This window comes from Lissotriton vulgaris, chromosome 5 (genome assembly GCF_964263255.1).
Source record: "Lissotriton vulgaris chromosome 5, aLisVul1.2, whole genome shotgun sequence".
NCBI lineage: Eukaryota > Metazoa > Chordata > Amphibia > Caudata > Salamandridae > Lissotriton > Lissotriton vulgaris.
In genome coordinates, this window is record NC_141693.1 from 1,401,472,800 (window position 1) to 1,401,499,564 (window position 26,765).

The 26,765-nt window shown below is 41.6% G+C and overlaps 1 pseudogene; it reads right to left on the reverse strand.

The window, feature by feature from the left end:
* The window catches only part of LOC147712659 (WASH complex subunit 1 pseudogene), a 53,452-nt pseudogene extending 35,723 nt beyond the window's left edge, over positions 1 to 17,729 (reverse strand).
* Positions 17,730 to 26,765: the final 9,036 nt, after the last annotated feature.

Sequence of the window (26,765 nt, forward strand, 5' to 3'; positions counted from 1 at the left end):
CCCAAGCAGAACCTTCATACGAGAATGGAAGGACTAAATACGGCATCCCTCTCTCTGAGTTATGTGGTATGAGCCCATAAACCCAACAATCAGTAGTATTAACAACCAACTAATGTTGATGCAAGAGTTGAGATGAAGTGATGCATTGTTGAGATATTCCATCCTTCTCATCTGCTCATGGTCTAGGAGTGCATAAAATTTATGTGGAGAAATAGTAGTAGAGGAAATCAAAGAAGTAGAAGTAGGGACAGGTGTCGGCTGCATACTGTATATAATCCATCCTATACATGCTAATAAACTGCATAAACATACTGAAATACATAGTGCTACGCCACAACGACTGAATAATAATTTCTTATAATGCTTTCTCTTCATTGTTTTTACATCATTCTCTTTTCCTGCGCTATCCATTACTCTAAAGGTGTTGCTCACGATAATCTTCCTTAATCACTTGGCTGTGATTGTTAGCCGTCCTATGACACTGCAAGTCCTGTTGACCTAGTCACTATTCAGGTCACAGCCTAAGACTCCTACCGTGACCCTGCAACTTGATGGATAGTGGAAAAGGAATGTTTCTTTTTAAGACAAGGCAAGAATTATGAAGTACAACTTTAATTGTTCTTAGGCAACCTTTCCTTCAGGTTGTATCGTGTCTTGTCAGGTATTGTTTGCTCCTTGAACAATATTTCTGGATCCGATGTGTTTAGTCGTAGGTGTGGAGGTACAGCTTCCTGTAAAACGTCGTCGTCCTCTTTCTCGGAACTAGCCCAATCCAGGCGTGCACTGCTGAAAAGTATGAATCTAGGTACCTTCTCACATTCACTGTCACCAACGCCTTCTCGGACCCACTGGTCGTAAGGTAAAGGCAATGGTACCCGCTTACAGTGCACGCCGTGGATCCAGTTTCGTTTTCCAATGACCTTCACTGCTGTACGGGTGGTGGGTAGGACTTGTCTCGGCGGCCCCCAACGAGGTTCCAGATTTTCCTTCCTCCGGAAGTTTTTCAGACACACCCAGTCACCAGGTTGTATGGAGTGTCCTGGATCTGAGGAGGCCTCCGGCAAAGGGTTTTCGACCTGTTGACGAATAACACGCAATTTAGTGGTGAGGTCGTGCAAATAGTCAACCAACAATGGATACAGAATGTCTGAATACTTTTTGGGGCGAGGGACTCCCCAAACATTAGCAGGGTGCCCAAAAACTATTTCGTATGGGATAAGCCCCAAACGAGAATGGACAGTCGTTCTTGTTGAGAGAAGGGCCAAGGGCAAAGCATCAGGCCAGGAAAGGCCTGTACTAGTCTGAATCTTTGCTAACTTAAGTTTAAGAGTGCCATTATAACACTCTACCAAACCCGCTGACTGAGGATGGTTTGCCGCATGGAATTTCTGTATACCAAGACCCACACATACTTTCTGCATAATCTGCCCTACAAATTCACTCCCATTGTCAGTCCAGACAATGCGCGGCAAACCAAACCTCGGGAAAAACTGTTTCGGAAGGATTTTGGCAGTGGACAAAGCAGTATTGTGCTTTAGGGGTTACGCCTCTATCCATCTGGAAAAGGCACAAACCACCACCAGGACATACTTAAGGTTATTGAAACGCTCCATATGGATGTAGTCTATTTGTAGTACCTCAAAAGGATATGTAGTGGGAGCAAAGTGACCTGCTGGAGTTGGAGTTCCCTTTCCCGGATTATGCATCAAGCAAACAATACAATGCTTCACTACATTTTCTGCACATTTAGGAATATTCTCATTTTGCCATACTGGAGCTAGGAGTTTACATATGCCCCTTGAAATAATGTGGGCTGGTCCATGAGCCATAGTGACCACAGGTAGTACATACGCATCTGGTAACAACCATCTCTGATGCTCTGACAATTCCGTCCAACATCCCATCGTATCCAACATTCCCGTACTTTCTTTCCACGTACTCAATTCTTTCTCAGTTGCTTCTTTCTGAATCATTTTCACGCTCTTCACTGTGTCTTCACACATACCAGCATCTGGGACCCAACTTGCCGGTCCTGCAACATACATTCGACTCTCAACATTCCGTGCCGTTTCTTTCGCTATTTCATCCGCAAATGCATTTCCTCGACCCACGTCATCAGTAATCTTTTGATGTGCACTACACTTCACAATCGCTATTTGAGTGGGCAAGGTAAGTGATTTAAGAAGGTCAGTCACCAACTGACCATGCTGTATTTTAGTGCCGCGGGAGGTAAAGAATCCTCTCTCTCTCCACAAACGGCCGAAACTATGGGCAACGCCAAACGCATATTGGCTATCTGTGTAAACAGTCACTCTTTTTCCTTTTGCCAACACACATGCTCTTGTCAATGCAATCAACTCTGCAGCTTGCGCTGAATTCTGTGAAATGCGTGCAGTTTCCACTATCGTATGTAAAGTTGTAACAACATAAGCTGCTGTCGTCTCGCCTTTAGGAAGCTTAAAACAGGACCCATCTACCCACAGGATCCCGTCCGGATCTGTAAGAGGTATATCTTTCAAATCAACTCGACCCTTAGTTTCTTCTTCCGTACGAAGAAAACAATCATGCTGATCTTGTACATTTTTCTCATCCAAAATAGGCAACAATGTTGCTGGATTCAGAACATTACATCTCCTGATATGTATGTGACTTGCTAACAACGTCAACTCATATCCTGACAAACGAGCACTCGTTAAGTGCTGGGTTTTTGTCCTATTCAAAAGAGTATCTACTGCGTGTGCCACCATAACATTAAGAGTATGATCCAACACCAATCCAGCAGATTGACGAATAGAAATCGCTGCTGCCGCTGTTGCTCTAAGGCAACTGGGTAATGCTTTAGCAACTGGATCTAACATTGCCGAAAAATAGGCACATGGCCTTTGTCTCCCTCCAAATTGCTGTGTCAGAACTGATAATGCACAACCTTCTCTTTCATGAACATAGAGTGTAAAAGGTTTGCTGTAATCTGGAGTACCCAACACAGGAGCCGAACACAAAGCAGTACGTAAATCAGAAAAACTCTTTTGACATTCATCAGTCCAAGGAAACGGTTGGGGTGTATCTTTCAGAGTGAGTGCCAACAAAGGTTTCGCTAGTAGGGAGAAGTTCGAAATCCATTGTCTACAGTAAGAGGTAATGCCTAAGAAAGCACGCACCTCTCTTTGTGTGGATGGTACAGACATTTGCGCAATTGCTTGAATACGTTCTGGGGTCAATCGCCTTCCCTCCTTCGACAAGAGATGACCGAAGTAGGTAACCTCTTGTTGGCAATATTGCAACTTAAAAAGCGACACTTTGTGATGTAGATCAGACAAATGTCGCAGAAGTAACACAGTCGCATCCTTACAGATATCTTCTGAATCGGCAGCCACTAACAAATCATCCACATATTGGATAAGAGTAGCACCTGATGGCAAAGAAAAGGTGTCAAGCTGAGACTTCAAAGCTTGACTATAGATGGAGGGACTCTCACAATAGCCCTGAGGTGCACGCTTATATCAAAAACTTCTGCGTCCAAGAGAGAAATCAAAGCGATCCCTACTTTCCTCAGCAATGGGAATGCTAAAGAAACCATTTTTGAGATCAATGACTGAAAACCAAGCTGCCGAAGCAGGAATCATAGTAAGCAAAGCAGTAATGTCTGGAACAACAGGAAACTGAGGAACAACAATTTTGTTGACCTCTCGAACATCTATCACAAAACGATACACAGGTGGCTGAGAAGGATCAATACGCTTTAGAACAGGCAGAACAGGACTATTACAAACATTTCCTCTGGTCTCCTCGACCACACTCTTCTCAAACAGGTCATGAACAATAGCCAACAGCGCTCTCTCATCATCATTAGATATTTTATATTGTGGAATGCGTGGTAACTTAACATCAGGCTTCACAGTAATCACATAAGGTGGAATGTGAAGCAAACCAACATCATTCGGACCCATAGCCCAAAGCGTAGCAGGGAGCGAACGTAGTTCAAGCGGCAATTGGTCTTTAGATACGTACATTGGAGAAGTCAATTTAGCACCTAAAGTAAGATGTACACCAGAGGGTGAGCAATACAATGTGGCATGCAGACGTTTCAATAAATCCAAACCCAATAAATTCTCTCCGCAACCTGTCGTCAAAAGAAGTGGGGCTTCTAAATCGTACGGGCCAATGGAAATAGGCAAAGGACAAGAAACAGGGTTGCTAACTGGGGCGCCAGAGAATCCTACCGAAACATTCGTTAAGCCAGACAAAGGTGGCCCAGGGAGTTTAGAGTGCATAATAGAACTTCTCATTGCACCAGTATCCAAAAGAAATGGTTCTGTAACACCCAATGTTACAACATTAACATAAGGTCCCTCCTGATCCACTGGAACTGATACGACTCCCTTACTCTGTCTATGGCTGTTCTAGCAAGTGAGGAAATCAGCATTCTCACCATCTGCGCAATAATCATCATTGTAATACTGTGCAGACTGAGAATTCCGCTGGTCAAAATAATTTGCAGAGTCCTGAGGGGGAGAGGGACGTCGTTCCTGAGACGATGCACCACGCCCTCTACCTCTGGATACTGACCGTAAATCTCCACGACCCCGTGGCTGTGATCCGCCATAACGTTGTAACAGAATCGGGCAACTAATCTTAAAATGACCTTCCTCTTTACAGTAAGCACATTGATTAGGACCCAATGGAAATCGCGGAGCTGGAGACTCAGGTTTTTGCAAAAGCTTCTGAAACTATGGGGGCTGTTGAAATTGGGACTGAGCAGAACGAGGAGGATAAGACTGTTGCAGAAGAACCTTCGTTTTTAAGTCTTTAGTTTTCTTCTTCGCTTTCTCCTTATCTTCCTTATCCCTATTCTCATAATATTGAGCAGTAGCCAATATCTGGGCAGGTGAGGAAACAGACCATGCACTCTCAGATTGTTTCAATTTATGCGATAAGTCTGGAATCAAATTAAAAACTAATTTTTCTACAAATAATTGCTGTCCACCTTCAGTACTCATATCTTGACCACTATGGTCGATGAAAGTCTCTTCAAAACGAGTAAAGAAATCAGAGACACTCTCATTGACTTTTTGTTTGCACGCTGCTAACTTATCCCAGTTAACACGTACCGCAGGCATCATCGTTTTCATGAGATCTATTATTCTACCAGGCAACTCCGTAATCAGATCATCAGGTTTGGCACCACCTACTTGTCCTGCATCTGTGGTCGCAATAGCAGCCCAATTACCACCTAAAGCTTGATCATGGTCTTGTCTACGAATTTTAGCCCATAGAGCTTGTGGGACTACATTTCCCATAAGCAAATCAATATCTGCCAAATTCATAATACACGCGTTAACAGTCTGAGACAATTCTTTATAACACCCAGCAGGATTCTTACGAGGGTCCAGTAAGGACTGCTTAAGTGCCAACACTTCAGATCTTTTCCAAGGATCATGTACCCATATGCGCTGAAAATGAGCGGGGACAGCTGGATTAGCGTTTGCGTCCACCTCCCTTCATATTGGAGGAACTTCTCGCATGGGATACTGTGCCATTTTACGACGAAACGCAGGATCAGGCTCAGAGGAGTTTGAGAGAAGAAGGAAGATCGGAAAGTAACAAGCTTCTGAACAGCACTTTCTACATCAGGACCCACAATAAGACCCTTATCAAATTGATCCTGTATTTCAAATAAACCCTGAGGAGGTAAATCCAAATCCAAATCTTCCCACCCTTTAATAAGAGTGTTGCACATAATATTAAAGACATACCTCTGCGTAGGCGCCTTCCATATCAGAAAGGTGTCTAAAATATCACGCACACTATACTGTATACCACTCGTGATCCAATTACAAGCAAGAGAATCTAGCTTTGTCCGTTCTTCCAAATCTGGAATCTGACTACGAGATTGTCTTTGAGACGAAGCAGGAGAAAAGAAAAGAGATCCAAGAAAAGGTGACAAAAGACCAGAAACTAAACGATGTCGAGCTGTAGGGGAATCCGACAATAAAACAGGAGACAACGTATTCTGTACAGCAGGAGAAGAACCAGTAGCAACAGAGGGTAAAGGAAACTGAGAACTGAGGCACAGGAGTTTGGGGTACAGAAGTCGTTGGCAAAGGGGGTGGAGGTGGAATCGCATGAAGAGGCAACTGTGCAGGAACCAGAACAGCTGGATTAACAACAGGTTGTAATGGAGGTGCATTAGCGCTTGACACATAAGGAGGAGGTAACGTCAAGAGGTGGGACACAAAAGGATCTTCGTCAGGACCCTTACTTTTTGAGGCAGTAGATAACACAGGATAACATCTATCTATTGCCATACGATGCTGTCTCTCCGAAACCTCAACCATCTGATTAGCTTCGTTATTTTTGAACTGTTGGGCAGCCTGTAAAATAGTAATATCCTGCTCTTTCTTATCTTTCTTCATTTGCCTAATTTCTTTCTGTTTAGATTCTTTACGCCAGAGGCGGAAAGAGTCAAACATTGCCGTCCGGGCTTTTCTCTTAAACAGAATCGTTTCTAAATTGTCTAATATAGCAGGCTCAAAGGTACCATTTTGTGGCCACCGTAAAACACCATCTTTTTTAGTATGCCGAATCCATGTTTCGTTAAAAATAATAGGACCTAAACCATGTTTTGAATAGAGCTCATAAGTGGGAGTTCCAACCGGAAAAATCAGACACGAATCCTCTAGCCGGGAATCCCTAATACAACCAAAACAACAAAATTTCTTAAACTTACTAAATCCAGGCATTTTGTAACGAACTGGACTACTTACAAACGTCAAGGGATTTTAGACAATATAGTCACAATACAAACATACTTACCCCTTGGCTTCAGTTAGTGCACTAATCGAATAACAAAAACAAAAAGGTGGGCGCTACCCACGAATACTTAACTAAATGTTTTCTCACGCCAACAGATGTCCGTCTAACGTGTCGCGATACTAATCATCACCAGGGGGCCAAAGCAGGGCGACAGTCAGGGCAGCAGTCGTCAGCAGCCGTCGGGAAGGAGTAGCCGTGCCTCAAAAGACCTTCGGTCCACTTTGACATTCAGGTTCGCGAAATCCTCCGAAATTTTCTTCCGAAGCTCCTCACGACCTTCAGACAAAACTACTACCGCTGAAGTCGCCCACACGTTGGGCCGCCAATTGGAGAACCTGACCTTACGGGCCAGGCGGCGCAGGGCATGCCTAAGATATCCGGATTCACCTGCTTTGGCAGACAGAGACACGTGACACAGGCATAGAAAAGCAGATTTATTTGCTGCAGCTAAGCTCAGTGGTCCTGTAAGTACACCAATGGTAGGTTCTCAGGAGACTGCCACTTCATTCTGTGGCGCACAAACTATTATAGTACACAAGTTTACAATGCCAACTCCCAAAACATACAAAATTGACGAATAGGAATAGTTCGAAAACAAGTTATCGAATGTCTAAAACACACCCTCCTTTCAGACCCTGTGTGCTCTCCTCCCTCCAGGTTAATCAACACTAGTGCCCGTAATTCAATTTGCAGGTGGTAGAACATTTTGAATACTACAAAGGACAGTCTATGTAACAAGAGAACACACAAAGAGAATATCGAAGGCCAGTTAAACAAGATAAATTCAAGAAGAATGGTGGGACCCAAACAGTGGAGTAAGACATGGATTAATCAGTCTAGACATGGATTTACGAAACTCGGGAGACCCTGACATCGGTTTTATAAACATAGGCAGAAGTTATTCTTTAACGGGAAGGACACGTAGCAGCTGCAAAAGCATCGCACTCACCACGTCCGCCGTGCTGCCTGAGTGAGGCAACACAAAATGGTGGTTAAATACAAAATGGCGGCGGGATACGAAGCGAAGTCGAAAACCACGTAACCTCAGCATCTTCCTGGAATGGCAATTGAAGACAAATTGGCCAATATCCATCCACATTGACACCAAACGTGCACTTTGCAGCTAGTATTCTAACCGGATGAGGTTGAACAAATTGATGTAATGAAGTCATAATTTACTACAACACCAATTTAAGTGCCAAACAAGGTTAAAATAAATTATAAAATATCTGTATGTAATATCAGTTTAAATCCACACTTGAACCTATTGTTTGTTGCAGACCACAAATGGTTATTGAACATACTGTAAACCCTGAATTCTAAGTTTAACACAAAAATGCCTCAAAAACTGCAGCAAACCACACTGTTTAAGCACAATGTACTTGAAAATTCAAGATGAATTTAAAAATCCCTCAACAGTTGTTGAAATCCACATTGTTATGTTAAATGCTGAATTAACCTAAAACAATCATTAAAAAAATGCAAACGCTGTTTCTATCCTTGTTGTTATGTTTCTCTACGCATGTGGTTCAGCTCACTCTGCATCGTTTGGTATCTTTTAAGCACTGTGAAGAACACGCTGCCTCATATGTGGTCACATGGTGTGGATTAGCCATGCCTGTTGACTACTTGTACTCAAATATAGCTGGAGAAAAGTATGATATGGAATACCCTTTCATTTTGAAAATACATTTTTAGGTTGTTCCCAAGTTTATCATTCCTTTTCTGATCCTTAAACAAACTGGTACAGCAACAATCAACTAGCAATGTGTCTCATGCCAAGAAAGCACATTCAGATACTACTCCAACATCTCCCCCCACTTTTGGAACACCTGGGTATGTGGTAAAGGCAGATTTGGACTCTTTATGGTGCAGACGTCAGTAGCAGGATTTGTATTTTAGAAGCGGTATGAGGCGTATCAACTGGTCTCAGAATTTCATGAAAAATGTCCTTCCAAACCCAAGACCGAGAGGGGGGATCATTTGGGGGAGCACACACAGGGAGGAATGGACAGCAGTGCCTGAATGTACATAATTGAAAAACCAGCAGAATCATTCCACAAATAATCGGTGTGACCATGCAAAAAGGTACATTTGTCACAGAAGGGAACTGATCCACAACCCAATGCGAAAAAGTTGCAAATTCAGGAAAACAATGGACATCTCATACTGAAAAGGTGTTGGCCATGTTCTTCTCCCCTGTCCCTATCGATGATCCATCTGTAATTTCCTGTGAAATTAAGTATAACCTACATATTCCCCAGTGGTAGTATGAAAAATTCACAACTACATCCTTATATACTCCTTGTGTTGGCACAAGTTCTGAAAAACTGCTGTAACATGTCTAACATGTCTTCCATGTATGCTGAGTTTATGAGAATGTTTTCTTAATAGACTTTAAGAATTTTTTTCTCATAAAATGATGAAATGCAGCTGGGATATTGCACAGACCAATGACAAAAAATTAGGATCCACACAAACCATACTTTGCTCAGAAAGCTGAATGCATGTTAGACCTGGCATCCTTGTTTGTTTATTTTAAAAAACATTTTATTATTTTCTCGTACAGAATACGCAAAACATTAGTGCAACGTTTTAGCATTACAGGCACAGAGAATGGCTTATAAAAAATGTTAAAATTGGACATCAGAATCATACAACAATCTATGCATTGAAATACATTGTCGAACAGCCCAAATGTATGCACAACCTCCAAACTCAGCAGTGAGCAATTAACAACCAACAAAACCACACCCCCACCCAAAGCCACCCCTTACCAATCTGTCATACCTTCAGCTCCATCCACACCCAAACCAATTTTCAAAAAATTCAATTATTTCCTCCCTCAGAATCCTCCTGCAAAGTCTGAGAGCGATCAGATGCACCAGAGACCAGAGACTACATCCTGAGCTCAAAGGTTATCAACCAATTGTTCCCAAGCTCTTTCGCGATCAATTTTCTCTCAACCTTTTTTCAACTCACAAAACAATATAGTACTCTCCAGTCCAGCCTATTTAACTAGCTCACCTCTCAATCTAAGCACTCGAGGTCCAAGAGAAGATTTACTATGCATTGTCATTTCTCTTTTTGCAAGAATCAATGCAAAATCAATACATCTAGTAGTGTTTTTTGCCTTTTAAGGTGAGGCAAACCCCAAGGATACAAGTCGGAGGTGAGCAAGAGATATCCCTTTGTGTGACATCATTGATATAGTCCACCACAGCCTCCCAATAGCCAGTCAAAAATGGGTAGGACCAAACCATATGGAACAATTCTGCACTGTTTTCTCTGCATCTTGGGCATGCTGCAGGAGCATAGATCCTATTGATCTTACCAGGTGTCAGGTGGGTTCGATGGAAAAAATAAAAAAATAATTAATTTTGATCTGGCATTTTGGGAAACAGTGGGTATGTTAGCTAGGATCTTCTCCCAATCAGTCCAGTAATCTGCATCTCTAGGTCCACCTCCCATGTAACTTTCAGATCTGAGACGGAAGTTAAAATGTTTGCACGTATGGAACGGCACAATGACGTGACTGCTTTAACATGATTTGTCATTGTACAGAGCAGATGATAGACTTTGTGCGTTGCTGGTTCCAAGTCTTCATTTCCCCAGTGATTCCTAATAGCGACTACTATTGCTCGGTGCTTCAGGAGTTGCCACAAGGAGCGCCAAAATCTTCTACCGAGTCTGCAAATGAATGCAATTCTCTATCCTGTTACAGATTTCGAATGCGATTTAATCCATAAGCAGTCCATCCTGTAATCCCACCCGAAGCACCCTCACAGGCCACTGTCTTCAAACACCTAAGTGGCAGATCTGGCAAGCAAATAGGGTTTTGGAAATCAAGTTCTCTGCAAGCAACACTGCCAACACCACTGTGCCACCATAAGCTCTTGAGAAGCTGTATACAGCCACCTCTGGGGAGGCAAGAGGACCCGCAATAAGTCCATCAAGTCAGGAGGTGCACCAACAACTCCTTCATCTGGATACAATTTACATTATATCCACTGGTTGAGCCAGGTTGAACAACTGCAGTAGCGCCGCTAGGTAATATGCTTCAAAGTCTGTTGCAGCCAACCAACCTTCCACTACAGGATGCTTCAACTTAGCTAGTGACGCTGTACCCCTACCAGTCCTCCAAATTAATTCCAAAAGTAGTGATTCCAGTTCTCGGAACAGCCATCGAGGCACTAGTAATGACAAGGTAGAGAAAGCATGAAGAAGTCTAGAAAGCACCACCATCTTGGACACCGCTATTCTACAGGCCACAGATAAAGGCAATGTCAACCGAAAATGTATAATCTGTCTAAACGCTCCAATTGCTGCCCCATCATTATCATCCAATAAATCCTGGTGGTTATGATATATATTAACTCATAAATATTTTAGACATGTAGGGTTACAGGTATGACCTAATGTGTAGACCTGAGACAGCGCCTCAACGTTCAAGCAAATCTATTGTGCCAGGCAGGTCAATTCCAACATTTCTGAGAAACAATAGCATATCATCAGCATATAATGCAACATAGTGCGATACCCACAAACTTCCAACCCATAGCAAAATCCCCCTGCATGAGAAATGCTGGCCAAAGGTTCCATTGAAATTGTATACAGTAAGGGGGAAAGTGGACACCCCTGTCAAGTACCTCGTCCCACTACATGTAATGCAGAGATTGTTCTGTCAGTATAAACCTGCGTTGTTGGCCCCGCATAAAGAAGTCAAACCCAGCTTATGAACCTAGGTCCCAACCCCATAGGAGCTATTACTTGACATGGGAAGTCCCAACTCAGACTGTCAAAGTCCTTCTCTATATCTACTGCTATAACAGCTGCTGTCTCCTTATCTTAAAAATCCTCATTCATAAGTGAAAGAAGTATAAGGATATTAAGTGCAGTATTGCACCAAGGAATACATTCAGTTTGATCCATGTGAATCAAAGAAGGCAAGGGGGGCAGGAGACGAGATGCCAGAATTCTACTAAGTATTTTGTAATCCATGTGAAGCATGGTCAAAGGCCGATAAGCTCAGACATCTGTGGAAGGGTAACCTGGTTTCAATAATGAAATAACTGAACCTTTGCATGTGGATGCAGGAAACAGGCTCGATTTACGTAGAGTAGAGTTCTACTTATGTCGTAGCCAATGTGTTCCATAAGAAGCAAAGAACTCCACTGGCAGGCCATAAGCTCCAGGAACCTAATTGGAAGCCATGTTTTTGATGGAAGCTCTTATTTTCTCATTTGTAATATCACCTCCAACCTCATCTTCATCTACCTGCGGGAGTGCCAGAAGATGTACAGTGTCAGGAAGTCTTCAATGGCCTGAGGGGGTATTTTTTCTGGTGGAGCATAGAGAGATTAATATTAGTCTCGGAATTTAGAATTAGTGGCAGATTGGCTATATAAAGGTGCACCGAGTCTTATTCAGTCTCTAAATTCATGGTGCCTGTATTTTTCGGGTTGACAAATCACACTAACAAGGTACCTGCTTTGCTGCTCTATGATGCTCCGCATGTGAATGAGTCAGATACTCCTTGTAATTAATCATCTGCGGGTAACTCCGCTCCGCCAGCGGAGTTTGCGAAGATTTGCCCACTTCAAGATCCGTTGAGAACACGAAGGTAGACAAAACTCCACCTTCGTGGTGGAGCGGAGTTAGCCGCACCTCCCCTCCCCTCTGAAATTCTTTAAAAACAATAAAAGAAAGCACTTACTTGCATTCCTGCCGCCTCCCCTGGCTGGCCGCTCTCCTTCCTGCTCCTCTCGCATCCTTCATTAACACCTTAGCAGCTATGGAACGTCCAGCTCCAGTGCTGGACATTCCATTGCGCAGGTGCAGTTGGAACGTCCAATGGCCGACCGCAGCACTCCCGAGGTATTGGTCCCGTCGGCCGTTGCACGGGCGCAGCACTTAAGGTGTTAAAAAAAACACTACGTTGTACATCTTGCGAGTGCGCATGCGAAGAAGCAGACCTAACATTTACTACAAAATGGTCCCTAATGGCTTCACCAATATTTTTTTGAACGACCAGATCATTCAATGACTCCACCCGTAGTCACCAATAAGGGAGGTGTGCATGCTCATGCTCCGATTTCAGAGAGAGTAACACTGGGTTATGATCTGACGCTGAGCGGCACAAATATTCTACACCATGTACCGATCCATGCACAGGTTAAGTGCACAGAAAGGTATCAAGATGAATATGAAGCTTGTGCATGCCACAAAAAAACAAGTAGTTTTGGGCTACAGGGTGAAGCGGTCTCCAAGAATTTACCAATCCCCAATGACATTGCCAGTCTGAGAAGATGCACACCACCCAGGTAACCGGGGAACCCCCTAAATGTGGATGGGAACGATCAAGTGCAGGGTCAGCAACACAATTAAAGTTTTTCCTCCTCCCTGCTATTTGACCACCAACTGCTCCCCCCCTTTATTGGTTCAACCCTAAGACATTGTGCACTCTATGAGGTTATCTCAGGACTCACGGACTACCTCAATGCTGCTCAGCATACCTGGATTTCCGAACCTATTATGTAGAATCCGGCTTTAATGTATCAACCCCAAGACAATGTGCACTCTATGAGGTTATCTCAATGCTGCTCAGAACACTTGGATTTCCAAACCTATTATGTAGAACCCTGCTTTATTGTATCAACCCGAAGACAACGTGCACTCTATGAGGTTATCTCAGGACTCACGTACTACCTCAATGCTTCTCAGCAAACTTGGACTGCCGAACTTATATGTAGAATACTGCTTATTGTATGAATCTTGCTCAAAAACTGTTGTGAAGCGCTCCGATAACTTCGGGTCAGGCTATCGTTATATCAAACTCCTTAATAAATAAATAAATACAAATATAAAAAAGTCACCACCCAATAATATGGTCGAAGTCAGGTATGGAGCCAAAACACTTGAAAGCTCCATAAAAAAAATCCTTGGTCACAATTGAGAGCATAGATTTTGACTATTGTTAGATCACGACTCACCAGTCTCCCTGTAATAAACACATATCTACCTTCCAGGTCTATAATCTTACAAGTTTTGTGGAATCGGGACTTATCCATAACAAAACTCCTCTGGCAAAGACCCAGGGCCAATACCTCAGACTTACTAAGATGAGTCTCCTGTAATAGGGCTATATGTGCTACCTGCCTTTAAAGTAGGAGTAAACGTTATATCTCTTAGCCATATTATTAAGACCTTGGATATTCTAAGAGATGAAGTTATGCTTCATGGGACAAGCCATATGAAGGTATCAAGGGAAGGGATCATTCCATTTCTGAAGACAGGAGCCCTACTTACTGTCTATAGTATCCAAGATCTGCAGGCAGGGATAACCTTATCTAAGCCCCTAAACACTTACAATGTACCCAGTTCTTCATTCCCAGTACCAGAAGCAAGCGACTCCCCATACAAGCTAGTCGAAAACATTCCAACTTACGTGCATGCCTTACATGCACAACAATTTGGGGCGGGGCACCTGTTAGGTCCTGCCCAGCACCACAACACACCATCTCTGCAAGAAACATACAGCATAATCCCCTCGAAATTGGGCCACACATGAAATTAGTCACCCAGTATTTTAACCCTGCTACACAAATGAACCAGCCCTACAGAATTGTTGTTAATACAGAACTCATACTGATGCATAGCTGATAGCAAAACTTTTAGATTAACTCGTCTGAAGTCCCTGGAGTGTTCTTTGGCAAGGATTAAGTAGATTCAAAGATGAGATTGATGTTTAGTCAGAGTTTGAATCATGCATTCTCCCTCCTCATTGACAGGCGGAAGAGCAGAGTCCCCTTTACTTAAGGCAGCCACCCCTTCCACAACGTGCTGACTCTCGTAAAGTACCTGCGACTGCTACCGAGCAGTTCACTGTGTGCCCTTTGCTTCCCTTAGGGTCAGTCGGCAGCCTTGTTGCAGTTTTTTCAGGGAAAGATGTTCTTTCCATTAAGAAATTTGATCTATCCAATCTGTACATCATTTCCAAAGGTCAACCTCAATCTAGCCGGGAATAACAAAATGTAATTCCCAGTAGACGTAGATGTTTCTTGCTGTCCACAAAAGAGGCCCTTTGCTTCAGTACCTCATATGTGAAATCAGGGACATGTAACAGAACGGCAGTCCGGCCGTGAAGACTCCACCACCCCCAAGTTGGGGCCATGAAAGCCTGGAAATCCAGAGCTGGTTGGGACAGTAAATCAGCACAAATTATGGAGCATTTATCATTTGGAGGCCCACTGGTGGGTAATTTTAAAATGCATATTCAGTGTTGCAGCGCAGAGTCTACAAGAGATAGAACACTGTCTGAAATGGAATACATTTCCCAGCACGAACACAAGTTAACTCACCTGTAAAACCTACTAAAGGTCAATTGAAATGTGCTGAGAAGTTTTGGCTTTGAGTATGTCTACTTGCACCCTGGCAGCCTGTGATCAAGGAGCTGTGCTCCGAAACGCAAAAGGCAAATAAAGAATTCTGAATTTAAAATGCATTTTGCTTTTACCAGATCCGCGGTGGAGTGCGTTTTTGAAGTGGGGACATATTGATTTATATAGCTGCCATGCCTTTGGAATAAATGTTCACTCTCAGAAATGGGCCTCAGTGTTTGTTTGCCGTGAAGGTGTTTGATGGGCTTCTCCATGCCCATTGTTTTTTTAGGTCGCCCTGTAGGGTCGGAGGTTCTGTGTCTTTGGAGGATTGGTATTTGATTCAAATCAGGAGCATGACCCACTCTCAGTCACCTGCCTAACAAGGAGATGCCTGTAGCAGCGAAAGATGACTGACACAGGAAGGGAGTCGGAGGAGGCGACTGCTCCCTCTAACCATTCTGAGAGACGGGCATTGTCCAGAGACTGACAAAGAATGTGAGCGCTTTGCATCAAAGATATGGCTTAAGGCACATGACTGTGTAAATAATTTGCCACAACCGAATGCAGATACTATGTACAATTTAAGAACACCAAAAAGAGAACAGGATCTATTATGATTCCATGGGACATTACAACGATAACAGTATGATGCATTTTGGGATATGCATTTTTTAAATACTGATCATGTGACTTTTAGAATAAATCAGCATGCACGATGCACTTTGCGTACATCATTTCCACCTGTGAGCAAGGCTAACGCCGAAATGCGTAAAGATACAGAAACCCATGCTGCCATGCCTTTTGAATAAATGTTCTGTCTCAGAATTGGGTCTCATTGTTTGTTTGCCATGAAGGTGTCTGATGGGCTGCTCCATGCCCATTGTTTTTGAGGCAACCCTGTAGGGTCGGAGGCTCAGTGTGCTTGGAGGCTTGTGTGGTGTTGTTCAATAAATAAATAAGCAAACAGGAAACAAATGTACTTAAGCGTAGGTTTATTAAAACCTCAGCCACGAACACTCAGAGTCAACTGACTCTCGATTAATCTACATTCTGGAATCGAGAAGGTTCACATGGAATCCAGAGACGTGTAGCTTAAAGAAACAAAGGAGAAATACAGAGAGAATCATAACATCACACATCTTCCTTCTCAATAAAACACAAATGAGAATGGAAAGCATAAGGAAACAATTAAACATAATCTTTCATGTACATAGGAGCACTACATAACCTCATGCTCCTCTTACGGGGAGTACAAGAAGTGGAAGAGTCAGCTGCAGGGAAATTGATGGCATTGAAAGAATCATTTTCATTTGACAAATCAGAAACAAAAGAATTAGATTTAGATTTAACCAGTACAACACAACTCTTATTCCAAATCCTCCCATCCTGTGTTTTAATAGCATTCTTGAAAACCTTAATGACTGGTCTTACATTTGTATATTTAGACCATAACTTACATCCCACAGGCGCTTTTATTTTAACAAGATCACCCACGTTAATCTCTTGATAACGTACACATTTTTTGTCATCAAAATAAACCTTTCTCAACATCTGCTTATTCAACTCCCTTTCTCTCCATTCACCTATACTATTATCAACCAAACCATTATTCAGTTTCATCCAACCAGGACACCACAAAGTATTGGGTATCCTAACCTTAAACGATTCAAAAGGAGATCTTCCAGTAGAGGAATGAGGAAAAAAACGATAGGCATTTATCCTTTCTTGAAGAGCAACCATCCAGTTCAAACCGTTGGACCTAGCCAATTGTATAGACTCGTTGAGTGTTTTGTTCACCCTCTCAACAGCACCATTTGTCTCAGGATGATATAGGGAACATCTTATGTGTACAACACCACATTTTTTCAAAAAATCAGAAAACAAACCAGAACAAAACTGAGGACCACAATCGGACAAAAGACTATTAGGAAAGCTCTCCCTTTTAAATATATCTTCCAAAAACTTAATGACAGAGCTGGAGGTAATGTCTCTAACCGAAGTCACCTCAATCCATCTGGAATACAAATCAATAAGAACAATCAAATACTGAGTATCAGACACACCACTAAGAGGACCAAGAATATCAATAGCAACTTCATCCCAAGGATAACTAGGTAAAGATCTACACACCAGAGGCATCTGTCTAGTTTTTAAAATCTTGTCACTCGCACAACATTCAACACACTCCCTGACCAACCTCTCTACTTCTAAATCCATATTTGGCCACCAAAACTGCAAATGCATCATCTCCTTTGTTTTTACAATACCCAAATGACCACTATGAACATTTGACAACAGCTTTTTCCGAATACCCAAAGGAGGAACTAATTTAGTACCACGGGTCAGCATACCATCCGTGACAGAGAGTTCATCAGCCACAAGTGCCCAAGGTTTATTCAAACACACATTTCCCTTCAAAGAATTAATTACAGAAATCATCTCATCATCCTTCTCCAATTCACTTTTCCAAACACCTTCTTCCACAGCACCATCAGTGACCTCACACACATTGATAACCTCCTCCATATCACACATGTCCTCCTCATCACAGGACTCACTACCAACTAGTCTTGACAAACAATCAGCGGATTTGTTCGCCACACCCGGAACATATTGAACTTCAAAATCAAATTCCTGTAAAGAAATAATCCATCTCCTAATCCTTGAAGAAATAGAATCCAAACCTTTCTTTAAAAACACTTCTTTCAAAGGCTTATGGTCAGAAAACACAATCACCTTAGTACCCCAAATCAAATTCTTTAATTTCCTTAGAGCCCAATAAATAGCCAAAGACTCTCTTTCAATTACAGAATAATTTAATTCAGACCCTCTGAGACACCTAGAAGAACAACAAATCAAAACTTATTTTCCCTCATTCTTCTGAAGTAGAACAGAACCAAGACCCTTTTCACTTGCATCAGTAAACATGTAAGTGGGAAGACCAGGTACAAAAGCATGAAGAGAAGGAGCTTTTTTTAACTCATTCTTAATACATTCAAACTCTTTCTTGCAGTCAGACGACCATACATACGCAACATTTTTTGCTGTCAATTTCCTCAGATTGAATGATTTGTCCGCAAAGTTCGTAATGAACTTCCCATAAAATTCTACCATACCAAGAAACGAAAGTAATTCATCTTTGTTAACAGGCTCCTTAACCTTATCAATGGTGTCAACTAATTCTCTTTTTGGAAAAAACCCTTGACACGTGATGCGATGACCAAGATAATTTACTTCTTCCAAACCAAATTTACATTTCTCCTTTTTTAAAGACATACCTGCCACACTCAATCGTTCCAAGACTGCACACACCCGAGAATTATGCTCCTGAATGTTCTTTCCATAAATTAAAAGATCATCCTGATAGCATTTTACCCCCTTAAGTCCTTTCAGTAAGCTGGACATAATACGTTGAAATACAGAGGGTGCCGATACGAGGCCAAAAGGCATCCTCCTAAACTTAAATGTACCCATGGGTGTAATAAAGGCAGTCAAATCTTGAGAAACTTCATCTAACTCCACCTGGTGATAGGCGGAAGCCAAATCTAATGTGGTGAAGAATTTTGCACCCTCTAATGTACCAACCATCTCATCAATGTTAGGAAGGGGAAAATGATCTACAACCACCTCTTTGTTTAAAGCACGTAAATCAATGCATAAACGAATCTCGTTATTCGTTTTTTTAGTAACGACTACTGGGGCCAACAATTCCGTGGCCTCAACTGATTCAATAATTCCATTTTTAATTAGTTTTTCAATTTCCTTTTGTACACTGGCCTGCTGAGACAGAGGAATTCTTCTTACCTTCGCTACAACAGGAACAGCTTGCTCCTTTAGCCTAATGTGATGTTTGTATCCCTTCAAACAACCTAAACTTTCTTTAAAAACATTGGGGAATTTTTCAGAAAACAAATTCGAAACACCACCTATCTCTTGAACTATAACTTGAGGAAAAGGATTAGGATTGAGTTGAACACCAAGATCACGCTGATGTAACCAACTCAACAAGGAATCACCTTTCTTTGTCACATAAACTTTCCCCACCGTTATGCGACTACCCAATTCAAGCTTCGCTAAAAAGTAACCCAACATTTTGATGGGTTTATCACCATAACCTAAAGGAGCAACATCACATTTGAACAATTTAACTTTTTTCTTATAACTCTTTATAAACATTTCCTCATCAATCATAGTAATATGTGAGCAAGAATCAAATTTAAAATTAATCATCACATTTTCAACAGAAACCAAATGAGAGGGATGATCTACTTTCTCACAATTGACTTGAGAAGTCACAGTTTTCACTTGTGGTTGATACCATTTCTTATTTGAACTTTCACCCGTGAACATTTTTGTCCTACAGAATTTCAAAAAATGTCCTCTTTTCCCACAAGTGTTGCATAAAGATCGACAATTCGAAGAATTAGCTAAATGACTAAATTGTCCACATCTAAAACAAGAAAATGTATTCCCAGAATTAGAATTAGGAACATATTGCATAGAATTTTTCTTCTCAAGATTGGGATTAGTTTTTTGTTTAACTTGACAAACGACTTCTTCTGCCTTAGTTTCGCTTTTGGTTTCTACCGTAGATGTCTTCTCCTTTTCACCTTTTAATTCTTCAACACATTTAGTCATATGTTCCACCTGCTTTGTAATGACCAAAACTTCATCCAGAGGTGGTTCATCTTTCAACCACAATTCCTTTCTTATGTTATCATGAGCACATCTCAAAACAAATTGGTCTCTTATTCTCTCATCTAAAGTTTGACCAAAATTACACGATGATGCTAATTTTCTTAAAACAGAAACATATTCTTCTACAGTCTCATCTTTCTTCTGTTCTCTTAAATCAAAATGATGCCTTTCCATTATGGTACTCAGTCTTGGTAGATAATGCCGATCAAGTTGAACAATAGCAATTTCATATTCATTTAGATTTCTTTGTTCTGCTACACTTAGTTCAGGTAAATGTTCTAAAACCTCTTGACCTCCCAAACAATGCAAAAGTAACGAATGCTTTCGCTCAGCACTTAAATTAGTTCCACAAAATCTTGCATAATTTGCAAAGATTTTCTTCAATTTTTTCCATTTAACATTTGGTTCACCAGGACTGGTCAAGAAAAAAGCTGGTTGCATGACATTCTGCATTTTCCAAGTATTTCTTATTCAATTTTAAAATATGTAAACTCAGAATTTTTTAATACATTTGGGAAAGTTATATATAGTTTTTTTATTTATTTCTTGTGAAATTGACTTAATAACTTTTCCTTTTGACCCCTTTCTCAGTGGTTCAAATATATAACATTTATGTATCAAAATGATTCATATTAATCTGGAATGAAGATAGCATGTTTTTTAAACTCTTTTCCAGATAAAAGCCTCAGTCATTAATCCAGTAACATCACTGAAGCACAAGCTGATTTTGTCTGAAACGCTGTGAAGATACAGACTCTGTTGCGCAGAGGATTTGAAGACGTCACAATGCCATTAATCAAGCAACGTCACTGAAGCACAAGCTGATTAGCCTGAAACGCTGTGAAGACACCGACTCTGTTGCGCAGAGCCTTTGAAGACGTCACAATGCGTGTTTAGTCACTGACACGCAGAGAAGGAACGCCATGCGTCATTGACACGCAGTAAGGAATTGACACGCAGCAAAGAACGCGCTGACAAGCTTGAATTCCTCTAGCGCTCACAACGCTAATTTCAGCTCGCGCAAAAGCCCTTTTATCTTAGTAAATCCTCCCGATCTTAAATAAATGAACCTCCCGCCTTACTCCTCACCATTTATTTAACAAAATACTGCCGCTGGGAAGACAACACTTCACTTGTTTTCAACGGCCGCTGGAGGAGAGACGTAGGTAGAAGGCTCAGCTTCTTATCTTCTTCATCTGTGTTGAGGTTTTTCTAATCTTCCCATCCTCGTCGCCAATTTATGTGGTGTTGTTCAATAAATAAATAAGCAAACAGGAAACAAATGTACTTAAGCGTAGGTTTATTAAAACCTCAGCCACGAACGCCCAGAGTCAACTGACTCTCGACTAATCTACATTCTGGAATCGAGAAGGTTCACATGGAATCCAGTGACGTGTAACTTAAAGAAACAGAGGAGAAATACAGAGAGAAGCATAACATCACAGCTTGGTATTTGGATTCAAATCAGGAGCATGGCCCACTCTCAGTCACCTGCCTAACAAGGAGATGCCAGCAATGAGGGTGTGGGGGACGTAAGGGACTACCAGAAAAAGCCTACATTTACTGAGGAGAAAAATTAGATTATGATTTCTGAGTTGACAAAACAGAAAAATATCTGATTGTTGCCTAAAAACTCCCAGTAGCTAAGAAGGCTGCTTTTATTTGACAAAGTCATATCGGTGGCATTGAAGGAATTGACACCGCTGACCTTAAGGGCACCAACACAACTCAAGCTGTATTAACAAAATATGTGATATATATTCATGTTTTATATTTTTACTGTTATGTAACATCTAGATAAACATTTCTAGACTTTATTTTGGATGATATTTGGCAAGCTGTGATTATAGGCTCTCAACTGAGGAAGCTCTGTTTGTTTTCATGTATTGTCTGGAGGTCTGTTTTAATATGGTCCTTTAAGCAAAATGAAATTATGAAACGTAAGCATTTTGCTTTCCTTGGTGGTTTATTTTTTACATTTTATCATCTTAGTAATTTAGAAACACATTTATCAATGTTTTGTGCTGGTGCAAATTCAGACAAGGTTACAGTAATTGGTGCAAAGTCATTATAACTTATTGAATTTTTATATTTCAAAGCTGTAAATATACTAGACTTTTTTAAAAGAGTAACGCAACCCAATTAGTGTCTTTGTTAATATTTTCTACTTTACATTAAGAGTATGTTATATGTTTAAAAGTGAATTCATATGTGTTTGCAAATTAATATTGCCACAAACATTACTACAAAAAATATTATGACAAAACACTATGCCTCTTTCATGTAGGTGCAAAGAATTTTGAAATAACTTTTAAATAAAAATGATTAATAATACACAAATATGCTGCTATGTACAGCATACATACAAAATTAGAAAAGTGTTAAAGTAACATTGACTTGTTGTCGAAATAAAGTAATCAAATAATAGTTTGAGAAAAGTATTTTGTACTTGAAAGATATTTTTCTTGTGCAAAATGTATGTAATATATTATGTAGATGTGTTTCTACTATGTTGAAAAGGAGCGTGTGGCTTTATGCAACCTGAAAGAGTGTCAGTTCTTGAAAGATAGCAAAAGCATTTAGTAGCTATAGTACTGTTATACTACTGTTACTCGTATGTTGTTCATGCCCAGACTCGACACTCTTGGGCAGATTTACGAGCCCCTTGTGACACATTTATGCCGTCGTTGCGTCACTTTTGTGACGAAGCGGCGGCGTAAACCATGCACCACGTTGCAACTTATTTACAACGTGACGCATCCAGGCAGATGCGTCACGTTGTAAATCTCTGCGCCATATGAAACCTGCGTCAGGTTTGAGTTGGGCATTCTATCGCAGGGTGGGCGTTCCCTTGCAGGAAAGCCCCGTAAAACTGACGCCGTGAAATCTACAAGATTTCACTGAGTCAGTTTTACAACGCTGCTGCATCAAATCCTTATGCCTGCTTGAAATAGGCGTAAGGAGTGACGCACCACGTTAAGTATGGGCAGCCCCTGTGTATTGCAGGAGTTGCGTCATGCTTGCGACGCGACCCCAGCAATGCGCCGCCCGTACGCAACAAGATGCGTCACGCATCTGCTCCTACTTGCACCATGTTGCACTGCATTGTAAATGCGACGCATCCATGATGCACCAGAAGTTGTAAATCTGCCCCTCTATTTCTTCAGTACCATCCTCTTCCTCTCATTTAAAACAGCACTTAAACTTTGGTTGCTGCGCTGAGTTATGACAAATATAACTCAAATGGCCATTTAACGTTGGGCTGCTGGCTCTCATGACTGTACAATTAACTAGTTATTGAACCTGCAGGTTATGACATAAACAAATGTTGTGAGAAGTCATTGTTACAAAGCACAACTGAAAATTGGACGCTCCTGCGTAAAATGTTTAAATGAAAACAGGAAACTGCTGTGTACCATATATGATAGAATGCATTACTTTTCATTCTTCTGATGTCTATCAGTGCCCATCTGTACAGTCTTTTCCCCCTCTGCAACTTGTCCTGGAGTCCGGTTGTGTCATCTTCCTCATGTGGTCTCTTCTTCCTCAACTATTGTTTGTTTTTAGTTCTAACTTAAACTCATAATTTTACATGGGATACACTTGCTGTAGAGTTTGTGGCTAGACTACAAGGCCCAATGGGATGGTGTGCCACCAGAAGGTGGAGACTGAAGGCTGGAGAAACAGTTGAGAACTGTATACTGCATTCCCTGACACTGCAACACACTTGGTGATAGAGTTTTGATTGGGAAGAGACTACAAAGCACCGGTCAACACTGTGCCACTAGGAGACTGAAGGCATAAGCAACAGCTGAGCGCTATCTATTGCATCCTCTAATACCACAGCATAGGCCGGGGTCAAGCCCAGGGCACGACCAGCCCTATCTGCGCCAGTCATAGCCTAGAAGAGGCTGGGAAGGGCTGGGCCACCCTTCTAACATACGCACTTTCAATGCGCTAGCCAGAGCCCGGAAGAAGCTGGGCCGGGCTACCTCTCTAACGTCTGCACTTGAAAATGAGTTAGCATAAGGCTGCCAGTACCACAGCACCAAAAAAGACAACTATTGTAAGGAGTATTTGCCAAGGAAACCAAGTCTAAGGAGAGGCCCATATAGGTGGACGGAGGAACATTCTGCTTAATCCTGATCTCTCCCAACCAGGTACACCATGTATCAACAATACAGACCATCCTGAAATTCAATAATAGTAACATACTGCATGTGGAGCCGGCGACTAAGCATAAAAAGAGGGTGGGGGAACAGCCATCACATTTTCTAATAAATACACTAACACAGAGTGTGAAACACCTATTGCATCAGATGTTATCAACAAAACTAGAGGGAAAATCTGTTAGCATGTAAGGAAGTTTATTCAGTGTCCAGCAGACCTCTTGCCGCATTTGAAATTATTGCTGGACAAGGTAATATGATCGTCATCAACCTCTCTGAGCTCTTTCCTGTCGACGTTGTTACTGCCAGCAAGACATGCCACCTGTTGCGTCTAAGCCCCAACTGGTCTCAAAAATGAATTTATCTAAATGTAGAGTGACCCAGTGCCCCAGCCTTTCAGTGTCTCCCCCTGATAGAAGTATAGCTATCTTGCAAAGAGTGTTTCCAATCATTTCTCAGAGAGTTCCCACACTGATTCTATGTAATCCCATTGACTGACATTGCCTCTTCATGTGACTGATGTGTGAGAGTCTAATAGAGAGCTGTAGCAGAGAAGGTGTGTTTCAGTTTAATTACACATTTATACAGATGTTTCTCTAATATCAAAACAGGACCTGGGATGTGTGCAATGTGAGTGTGTCACATTCACCATAGCAGCTTGGTTAGAGTTATAGTGAGAGGGTCTCATGGTAGTTGTAGTCACTTCAATGTCACCTTGGCAACACTTGAAAAATGGTAACTTGCATGATAAGTAAACAGCACTTGTAGCATGTTAGACAAGTAAGAAGGGGCAAATGGAGTGTGACATCTTGGTTAGAGTTGGGGTGACAAGGTCTCATGGTAGTTGTAGTCACTTCAATGTCACTTTAGCAACACTTGACAAATGGTAACCTGCATCATTAGTGTAGGTCAGTTGTAACATGGCAGACAAGTGAGAAGGGGCAAAAGGAGTCTATCATCTTGGTTAGAGTTCCAGTCACATGGCCTCATGGTAGTTGTATTCACTTCAATGTCACTTTAGCAACACTTGAGAAATGGTAACCTGCATGACTAGTGTATATCAGTTGTAACATGGCTGGCCAGTGAGAAGGGAAAAAGGAGTCTGGAATCTTGGTCAGAGATTCACCCACAAGGCCTCATGGTAGTTGTAGTCACTTCAATGTCACCTTAGCAACACTTGACAAACGGTAACCTGCATGATACATGAACATCAGTTGTAATATGGTGGACAAGTAAGAAGGAGCAAAAGAAGTCTAGCATCTTGGTCAGAGTAACACCCACAAGGCCTCATGGTGGTTAAAATCACTTCAATGTCACTTTAGCATCACTTGAGAAATGATAACCTGCAGGCTAAGTGAAAATCAAGAGTGACATGGCAGACAAGTGAGAATCGGCAAAAGATGTGGGACAGACATTAATAGGTGTGATATTGTTGAGGAGGTGTTGTTGTGGAACACAAAATAATGCAGACATAACTATCACTGTATATGATTTGTAAACACATGTCCATTTGTGAACACTGTTTCTGTGCAGTACCAATGTTTTGCCTAGGATGGTATCCTACAGCTGTATTTTGTATGATTGCTATGAAACAGTCCGAGACAGGGTCAGGGTCCCTGTATACATGCAAATTACTTAGGGAACCACATCCTTTGCCTGGTCCATGGTGGCGCATCATTTTGCAGAAGAGTCTATTGCAACAGGTAGTTGAATGACTTACTGCTGATTTCCTCCATGACGCAGTGATTTTTGAACATCATCAAGCAGGTAGAGTAGCAACAGGACGTGTCCAATGGGCTCCATGGTAGTAGAAGACGAGTAGAGGCGAGATTCGTCCTCATATCCTGCCCTTTCCACCATCTCAGATGTGGTGGTTAGACTGCCACAGTGGCTGTAAAGTAACTCGTAATCGGGCAGGCAGTTTCACTGGTGGTTCAAGGTTTCATAGGCCTGCTCCTTGGCCGCCATGGTTGTAGTTGGCTGGCAGTGTCAGTGGATCTGCAGCAGTCTTCGTATAGCCAATACACTCAACTCGTAATCTGGCAGTCGGACCGCCAAGATCACTGAGGTCAGATGGCCACCGCCAGTCTTGGGACTGCCAAACACATATTAAGGCCCTATGTTCCCAACCTAAAACTTTCAAAGACATCCTAATACCACCTGTACTAACTGAAACATATAACCATGAACCACTCCTTTAATATGACAACTGTAGCCCTCAAAATACTAATATTTGCTATTTTTCACAACCTATTATCCCTAACAAATAGCATAACTTGGATGAAAATAGGGTGTTTAAAACAATACCCCATCCATTCATCAAAATGTACACATACATGCCACAATTAACAACAACACCATATATGTATTATAATATATGTATTCATGCTAAAAGTATCTTCTGCATAGTTCGATTTTAATCAATTATCAAACAAAAAAACATGAAAAAAGTCCTCTGGAAATAATAATTGACTTTAAAAATCCAATAATTGGCGGAGGAGCTACGCGGGCATCCAAGATGGCCGCATGAGCACAGGGCTCCCGGGACCCTCGCCGCTCTTTGCAAAATATCCTGACGCTATTCTGATTTTTCAGATGGGTTACTGAAGATGAACCTCAGCTGATACCTTTGCTCTTTGAAGAATTTGATTTGGACTCTGGGAACCGCAGTTACGTTGGTCCGAACTTTTGAGGCCCACGTTTT